The 9,883-nt window shown below is 40.2% G+C and overlaps 1 pseudogene; it reads right to left on the bottom strand.

Moving 5' to 3' along the window:
• Positions 1-4,714: 4,714 nt before the first annotated feature.
• LOC133114046 (sterile alpha motif domain-containing protein 9-like) lies at positions 4,715-9,608 on the bottom strand (annotated as a pseudogene).
• Positions 9,609-9,883: the final 275 nt, after the last annotated feature.

A 9,883-nucleotide genomic window follows, 5' to 3' on the forward strand; every position in this document is an offset into this window, starting at 1 on the left:
AATGAACATTACTTATTAGTATAGTAGTATAGTATATGATATATCTGTTCCTGAAAAAGTTGCCAATTACTGTAGCCTACTATAATGACATAACTAATTAAATATACCTTAAAGTACATGATTGAAGCTAGCCAGTTATTGCTTTGTAGCTGACTACAATCAATGTTTGGCAATTTGGATAACTAATCACATCTGAAGGAACTGATAATAAGTCTATTACAGCCTACACCTGAAGAAATGTTTAATTAACAACACAAATTGTTTTTTACAAAAAACTAAAAAGATGAAGTAGCATAAATGTATGGATGTGCTGCTAAACATGATATAGGCCTAATTGTGATGTGTGCATGCACAATACCCCTTGGACAACTCGATTGGGACGATGAAATGAAACACCGGCTTCGCTGGGTGGGTAAGAAAGGAAAGAAGCAGAAGAATGACACTTTGTGGTTCCCACACAACAGCTATTGTTTTGGAGTTATCAGCTATCAACTGGGAACATGATTTCACAGAAAATAGTGTTCAATGTTAAAAATATATATCTGAATTAAATGTATACCCCCTGTCATTTGGTAACAATGTATAGTTTTTGAGTAATTAGCTATGCAATTGATATGCTAGTGAACTGAAAGGCTATAGCATTGCATGCCCATACCACACTGGAAAAACAGCAACAATTGCTGGGAACATGATTTCACAGAAAAGACTGTACAATATTACAGATATAGGTCTATAGATTAAATGTATGTCCCTTTTATTTGGTAACAATTTATAGATTCGGAGTTATCAGCTATGCAAATCAGCTGAAGCCAGACCGGAAGTTCTGGCTTCATGGAGCTCACGTATACTATCACGTTACTGCAGTTCATCAATGTGTTCGGAGGCAGTCTGAATCATGTCACAATCAGGAAATCTGATGATGGCACAGAACAGTTATGTGCCTTATGAGCAAGCTAACAAACTCCTGTTACCGTACATACTTCCTGATTCTTTGGTTTTTCTTGGTGGATTTTATATTTCAAATACTGAAGCATGACGGCACCTGCTGTTCTGTCCTGTGGAATAGATGATGATCCCAGTATTCACCCTGTTGTTACATTCATTTCGTATTGCATTATTTTCTACAGTCTATGATTCTTACCCGCGAAGGTCCTGAAATCAACAATTGCAAACCATTATGTTAAATCTTTCACTTGAGGTCCGCCCAGTCTGGTTTGAGTAGTTACAAGCCTGTTCAGTTAAACCAAACCCTACCACTGAATCTTTTACTACTTTTACTCATCAAAGCTGAAAGCTTTGAGAAAATCCACATCGAGTCATATAATGCAAAAATACAAAATTTATAAAAATAAAATAAAATGTATTGCATGACATTCAGAAGTAATGCATTTCCCAATGTTTGTCTTTCAGCCCTATCTGGGGCAGTTCATGCCTGGGAGAGCAGACAAACCCTTCCCTCTGTGCAATGAATGGGGATAAGCGATCTACACAAGGAGGGAAAACTAATGTCTAACTAAGAATTATCAGCCAAATTCAACTTAACATGCATATATCTTTTAATATTTTCAGAACTAAGATGTTTTATACATGCAAGTCAGAATCAAGCATATATTGGCACAACCTTTTCTTTATAGGAGAAAATTCTTCTTCTTAAGTACTTTTTCTTAGTTGTCTGTGGGAGGGTCAATCAAATTTCAAAATTCAAGTTGCCATGTGTATTGACATTTATTGAAAATTAGAAAATCAATGAACATTTTTTTAATAGGTATCACTTTGTGAAGAACAGTACATGGTCATATGACGCCGTATTAATTGCATATTGTTCATTGCAAATCAGAACAGCGTTATACTGACACAGTTGACAACCGCTCCTTGCAGGGGAATTATGAAATTGTCATGGTTGCACCACCAACATTTTCAACTCAACAGAATTAGGACCTTCTCCTTGGTCTTCATGATGAAATGGCAAATGTCCTTAAAATAGGAACCAGTAGGAGTGCCAAGTGAACAGACATTTTCTGACAGTTAAAGGTCTCCTTAACTCAGCATAAAATGTACAGGGATCTGATGTAAAACAATTTGCTCAATCAGTTCCTCATGTCACTTCAAAATGACACAGGGCTCTGGAATACAACATTAATCTGGAGCCATTGCGTGTGGGATGTTACTTTTAACATATCCTTAAACTCTTCCAATAGGACTAGCCAATTCTATCAGGTCGATAAGTTCTTCATAGGATGTAAATAATAGTTGTACAAAAGGCAGGGACACACATATTGGTTCGGAATTTTTATTCAGTGGGTTAAGGGCTGCATTTAATTATGCTGTATGTTCAGTTATTTAGACAGAGTGTAATGCAATAACTGGAATGCATCATATTGACTGTATCTATGCCATGATATACAATTCTTATTAATGACATGTCTTCCAAGATACTGTATACATGATTAACACGACTTATTGATTACTGAAGTACTTCTAGTAACAAACACACAGGAATAAAACGAGGAAGAATGCACTCTGTAGAGTGCAGACCTCCACCAAGGCACAACAATCTCCCCTCACATGAATTTGCACTGAACCAGTCTTGGCAATCCAGTCATTATTTTTAAGGACATGTTTGGCCTGATGGTGGCGGTAGGGGAAAGGCCATGGTGTGATCAAAATTAGCCAGTTTCTTTCCTCTTGGGAAAATGAATGCACAAAGCAAATTTCATGACCATTCAGCCATTCATTTTTGAAATATGTCAATCTGGGTGACATTGACTCAGGCGGTAAGAGCAGTTGCCTGGCAGTCGGAGGGTTCCCGGTTCGATCCCCCGCTGGGCTGTGTCGAAGTGTCCCTGATCAAGACGCCTAACCCCTAAATGCTCCTGATGAGCTGGTTGGTGCCTTGTATGGCAGCCAATCGCCGTTGGTGTGTGAGCCTGTGTTTGAATGGGTGAATGAGAAGCATCAATTGTACAGAACTTTGGATAAAAGTGCGATATGAATGCCAACCATTTACCATTTAGCATTAAAAATTTGGCCTGATAGTGGCACTGGAAGAAAGATCAAGTCACCAAAATCAATAAGTTACTTCCTCATTGGAACTTGAATGCGGACAGCAATTTTTCCAGATATGTATGTCAGGGACACATGGACAGATGGATGTCTTCACATAACCTTGGCGGAGTTGAAAATAAAATAATTATTGCTGCATTCTTTTCTCGACTTTGCATCTGATATCTGTGGAGTGTGTATGTACTGTAAAAAAAAAAAAAAAGAATTCATGGAAATTATTGACAAAACTGTATTATGCAAACCAATGTTAAGGGATTTCAGAGACGTGGTTGGAAATGGGAAATGTGAAGCCCAAGCAGAAAGTGACATTCTCATTGCTGTAGGGTACTGAGGATGAATATTAAGCTGGAATCTGGACACACCACTTAGCACTGTTAAACATACCACTGAGCACTGTAACAGCAATAATACAATGTCCAGCCTTGAACAGGCTTCAAAAGTGTTTAAAATGTCCCATATTGTAGAAAATGACATTTCCATTGCTATGTGGATTATAAAGTTTATGGTGCTATTAAAACATTGTGAAAGCATCAAAAGACAGTCAAATAACTCCACACAATCTGTATGAAGAAGATATGCATTTTTCCATTTGGACTTCTGTGAAGTAGTGACATCACAACGATATGCTCACTTGCTTCAGCATGGTCCACACTGTAGCTGGAAACAAATCCAAGCGTTCGGCTCAGACGGCGTTCAGCTCACTTGAGCCAATCAGAACAGAGGTTTATTGCTTGACACAGTCACTAAAACAGGCTGTTATTGGTATAGAGACTGTTTTTTATACTCAACACCACACAAACGCCTTCTTATGGATATCCATCCATCCATCCAAACATTATCTTTCCCGCTTATCCTGAACAGGGTTGCAGGGGGGCTGGAGCCTATCCCAGCATGCATTTGGTGAAAGGCAGGAATACACCCTGGACAGGTTACCAGTCCATCGCAGGGCCTTCTTATGGATATCTGGACCAAAAATAAAATGCTGGAAAGGTGTACAATATGGGGCCTTTAATTTCTGGCTTTTGTCACACCTCACCACTTAATTCTTTTGACACAGACAGCTTCTTTGTGAGGCTCTCCCCTTTGCCCTTGTGTGAAATCTTGTCCCGTCCATTTCCATTGTTCAGGAAAACGTGAGTGTAAATTCTCATTTTCCTGTGGGGAATGTCAGTTAGGTCCAGTAACTTTTACTTTTAATTCAACAGCTGACATTGTCTTCTGGCTTAAAATGCAGAGGTGAGCAAGAAAATAGCACTGGATAAGATTTTGCTCTTTTCATCAACTGCTGACAGAGATTCTGAAGATTGGCTCAAACTTTGAAGACAGGTGAATGCAGTTGAAAGACAATCTAAGGCAATCTAAGATGCTATGTAGTTCACAAGATCCATTTCATGGCAATCCTGCCATTACCTTTGAGATATATCTGTCATGGACATATGGATGCATGGAAGTATTTACATAACCTCATTGGCGTTGGTGTAAATTAAATAATTATCCAATCAATTTGTTGTACATAACTTACATTTTATAAAAATGTATTCAATGTTTCTGGCGTGCATATCTACTGTACAAAACTTAATGGCCTGTTAACTCCATGGCAATTATTTAGATAATCTATTATCCATGGTGCGGACCATTGTTATTTTCCATTTTATTCTATTTCAGTTATGTTGTTGGCAACGGGCCCTCTAAATGTGAAGCCCAAGTAGAAAGTAACATTCTCATTGCCATAGGGTACTGAGGCTGAATTCAAAGCTTGAATCTGGAACTTCTTCTTCTGTGGACCCTGGAGAAACACATTCCCATCCTCTGTCCAGCCATGAACAGGCTTCAACAGTGTTTTAATCTCTGGCATTTTCCACACCTCCCCACTTAGCCACTTCATCCTTCTTTCTGACACAGGGAGCTTCTTTGTGAGACTCTCCACTTTTCTCTTGTGTACAATCTTGTCCCGTCCATTTCCATTACTCAGGAAAAAGTGAGTGTAAATTCTCCTCTTCCTTTGGGGAATGTCTTTCATTTTGGTCATGTAACTCCTACGCAGGCATGCAACAGCTGACATGACAATTTCATATTTGTTTTCTTTATCATCATCATTGTCATCTGGCCAGAAAAGTAAGGTGAGCAAGAAAAGAGCACTGGATAAGCATTTGCTCTTCTCATTTGGGAACTGCTGGCAGAGATTCTGAAGATACTGAATTGGTGCAAGCTTCGGAGACTGAGTTGAAAGGCAACCTAAAGCAATCTGAGATGCTATGTAGTTCCATTTGGTCCAGCCTTGCATTCAGTGGGTTGGAAGGATACAAGGATATTATTTCCTCCAGCACTTGGATTTGTCCCCTGTCTGTTTGGTCATGTAGGAGGGAGAAAATTGTCATTGTATTCCCCCCTCCAAGACGGTATATCTGCATACGCTTCATGAAAGGTGTCACTGGATTGAAATTTCCTTGCTGCTGAACTGTGCTGAGAGAAACACTGCTGAAATATTTTCCATATGCAGCGGATGCATTTACCAACCAGTTCTTTGGATTGTTTATTTTTATCTCAGAGGTCACAACAGTGTCTTCCTCCTCTACATTCACATCAGTCTGAAAGTAACACAAGTCTTCAGAGATCCATTCCAAGGCACTGTGCATGGACATCTGAAGGCTTTTCAGTTTCATGTGGAAGCTTTCCCAAGGAGTCTTAACAGCTTCAGGGATGTATTCTGTAACCAGGTACTTCAGACACTCAGAGCTGCCACCAGCTTTACTTGAAAACAATTTCAGTGAAAAAATTAACATCACCAGGTTGCATCCAGTGTCCACTGCAGAAAAAAAGCCTGAATTGTTCATGACATCAGGATCGGAGATGGATGCCATCTGACAGTCCTTGAAGCAGTCTATGGCTTTGAGTGCTTTTTCAATGGCATCCACCATGTTTTGTGGTGTCTTTGTCTTTTTTTCAATCTCTTGACATTTGGCATTGAACCATCTCCTATACACCTGGCCTTTAGTGTCCAGGATGTAGGAGTTTTGGGGCATCTTTTTTGCAGCGATTTCTGCCCATTGTTCTGCCTCTTCAAACTTTTCATGGTGGTAGTTGAGTCGGGCAAGCTGCTGAGCAAAGAAAGCATCTTTGTTGAATCGTGTGTATGCTTCTTTTAGAAGTTCGATTGCCTTGTCTGGGCATTCGTCTCTCATCACATGTTCAATGAGAGGGGAGAATAAACTGTCTGATTCGTCACCTTTAATGATTCTGCTACGTCTCATGAACAAAGCTCTGAGAAACTGTACATACTCCTCTTTTCCAAACCTGTTCTCATAAAGCACATTGTCACATAGAAGATCCATTGCAATTCTACTTTGCTTCTGCTGGCTACTTGACAACTGCTGAAGAATCTCCTTTGCCACCAGTGGATGAATGATACGGATTGAATGAATGTGTGTCTTGTCATCTCTCAAGTGTATGAAGATAAGCTTAGCTTGCTCACTTAAAGAACTCTCAAAGGTGTGTTGCCGGAATCTGTTCATTGTGAAGGTCATTCTCATCAAGGCCTCACAATGAGACTGGGAGATGAAGGAGTTCTGCACATATGCATTGAGCAAGGCCACATATTGAATGAGCGTTGTGACAACAGATTTGTGGTCAATGTCTTGCAACAAATGTTCCACAAAGTCTTCTATGTACTTTGGGTCAAATTCTTCACTCATGAGGACAAATGTCAAGATGAACTCTGGCTGATACTGTTGTTCGAGCTTCTCTCTTTTCCCAGAGAACTGCCTCTTCTCCTCTGGTGACAATTTGTGGGTCACAGCGACATTCTGGAGAGGCGACTCTTTGCATTTTTTCTCTGGATTGAACGCCTGCAGCTCAAAAGAATGAAGCAGGGCGTCCCTTGTGCAATTCTCTTGGTGTAGATGGCAGTCACCAATTCATTCCGAAGGTCATCCAAGTAGTCATTCTCACAGTCTTCCACCAGTAAGAGTACTGGGAGGCATTTTTGTGGGGGTTCTTTTTCTTCATATTCGCGGAGCTGAACTGCATGCTCGGACACATTTATTGCAGAGTATGAAGGCTTCACAACTGCACATCGTAGGTCTTTTCTGTTGTTCCAAAGTACCTGTCGTGCAACTGTGCTCCCACCACTGCCCGGATGGTGGTATATATTGATGCTGCTCACAGGTACTTGGTCTGCACCTCTTTTCTGAATGTCGCTGAGCAGTTTTGAAATTTCCATGTAGGCATCCCTCTGAATGATTTCGTCAAGAAACTTCTTCTCTGCAAGCCAGAAATTCAGCCACTTCACTTTACCGCCATGGTAAAACTGCCGTTCCAAGTTTTCTTTTTCTGCCTCAATGAAGTCGGTGCTGGTGTCGTCACACTGATCAACACTCAGGATCTCTAAGGAGTACATCCTTTCCTCCTCTTTAGTTTCAAGGAGGCACTCTCCTTTTGTGAAAACTGACAAATGTTTGGTCGCTCGAGATGTCAGAGGCTGAATGCGTTGCAGAGTAGCATTCACATGGCTCATTTTCATCCCCACAACACTGGAACGGTTAACCATTTCGGCACTACAGTATGCCTCAGCAAAGCCTTGCCACTTCTGAAAGTTTTTTTCACATTCTGCAATGCATATGATGTCTTCGTGACCTTCCATGTCAGTGAAAAACTCATAGAAAGTGTGCAACTGAGGCTTCTCTACAGGGGAAGTGAGAAGAAAGATCACCAAGAAGGAGCCCTTCGGCAAGATCTGTTTGCATATTAGCGATACAGATTCCCTCAGCAGTGTCATTTTGGTTTTGATCCCGGTCATTTCATCACAGGGGATTTCATTTCCACGGTAATCATTTCGTCCATTGCAAAATATCCAGCTTGTCTGTTCAAACAAGTGTAGGTGCCTCTCAAATTCTATGATGCTCATGTCACTTGGAATTTTGTAATTCTGCATGAAATGCAGATTTGCCGCATGGTGCTGAAGGTATTTGCCACAGAATCCAGACGCTTTTGAATCTGGGTCAAAGTCAAAAACACAGAAAATCTTCATGTTCAATAAAAAGTCAATGTTTCTCAAATGGTCTCGCTGGAATTTATTTGTAATGAGAATGTGCCACTTTTCCTTTTCAATGTACTTTTTCCCGCTGGTCACAAGCATTGTGAGTTTCCTGCCCAGGTCTTCACAGAAATCTGGTGAATTGAGAAATTGTGAATTCTCAGCCTCTTCTCTCTGATCATCTCTATCTTTCATACGTTGGTAGAAGTCAAAAACATTTTGATCAATAACTGGTTCTGTTTTGGATCCTACTCTGCGATAGATTGCTTCCTTTTCTAGTTCCACCTTGTTTGATTTTTCCTTGAAGTTTGGAAGGCGGACAGAGTACACTTTGTTCTTCACTATGTTCACTGTGTACAATGTAACGTTTTTCTGTGCTGTTTATGTCTATGACCTCGATAAACTGTGGTGGGCGTATACACTGTCGCCCATGTTCGCTGTCAGAAGTAAAACACCGTTCCATATAGTCTAACGCATCAACGAAGATGTCTTTCTCTGTTACAGGAATGCCAATTATTTCACCATGTGTATAGTCTATGTCATCCCTACTGTCCATCACACCAAAGTGTATTGTACCATTTGTTCGAATATTCATGCATCCAGCACCAAATTTGAGAACCTCCTTGGCAAATTTTGCTTGTAGCCTTGTCCTGTCCAATTTAGTAGCATTTGCCAGGGATTTGTACTCATGGCAAGGTGTGATAAGATCAATGACACCACATTCTGGCAGTAGAACATTATTCTTGACGTATGTGAAGTCAATGCCTTCTTTGCCAAAAGGCCTTGGTTTACAGTCTTTCTTTGCGGAAAGTCCAGTATCTAATTGGTCCTTGTATGTAGGTGTCTCTGGATAGGACTGATTGGTGCCAGCACCAGTGATCGCATCACCTCTGCCTTGCTGCTCATTTTGTCTTCCAGTTCCTCTGAGCCTAGTTGGCTGAGTTTTTTTGGTCTTTTGAAGTCTGTGTCCTTGAAAAGATTCAACAAGCTCATTTCTTTTTCTGACTATTAGGAGAGCAGGGCCAGACTTCATGCCAGTCTCTTTTTTCAGATAGTCCTCGGTCACCTCCTTGAGGATTTTGCCATCAACTTCCTCTTCTTCCAGCTTCTGAACATACGGCTCCTTCACTCCTATTGACCTTAACCAGGAGCTCACGTCCGATTCCGTCCATTCTTCAAGCGTGTTTTCAGCCAATTCAGCTGAGGAAGGAGGATACAACAGGACATCAAATATAGTGCAGATGATCTTCTATCCCAATGCAGGTGATCTTAAGAACACTTTACTAGTTGTAGGGATGAGAAGGTGAGGAATACATTTTATTATTTCAAAATGTATAGTGCAAGAACATACAAGATGTTGCTATGCAAACATAGGAGAACCTAATATGGTGCTGTACACTAATATGGTCCAAATATATTAGTATATTCCAAAATATAGAATTGATGAGTCAAATTGAAATTGCTTGCAGAATTAAAAAATGAGGACAACAAATTACATGGTATACGTACCCATTACTCACTCGTGGCTTTGTTCATTTGAAGGAAAAATGCCCACATTCAAGATCTGTGTACTCCATCTGAGAAACATTGGACAATATAATCAATTCAAATCTGTATTCATCATTGTATCATGTACACGAGGCAGTGTAGAAAGTAAAACAATTCTGTAACTACTAGTTTCGTGAGATCAGATGTAATGTATCTCCGTACAATTAGCATATGTGCTGTATATACAGCAAAACCTTCACAATACTAACACTAGGAATAATGGATTTGATCCTTCACCAC

This window comes from Conger conger, chromosome 16 (assembly GCF_963514075.1).
Source record: "Conger conger chromosome 16, fConCon1.1, whole genome shotgun sequence".
Classification (NCBI taxonomy): domain Eukaryota; kingdom Metazoa; phylum Chordata; class Actinopteri; order Anguilliformes; family Congridae; genus Conger; species Conger conger.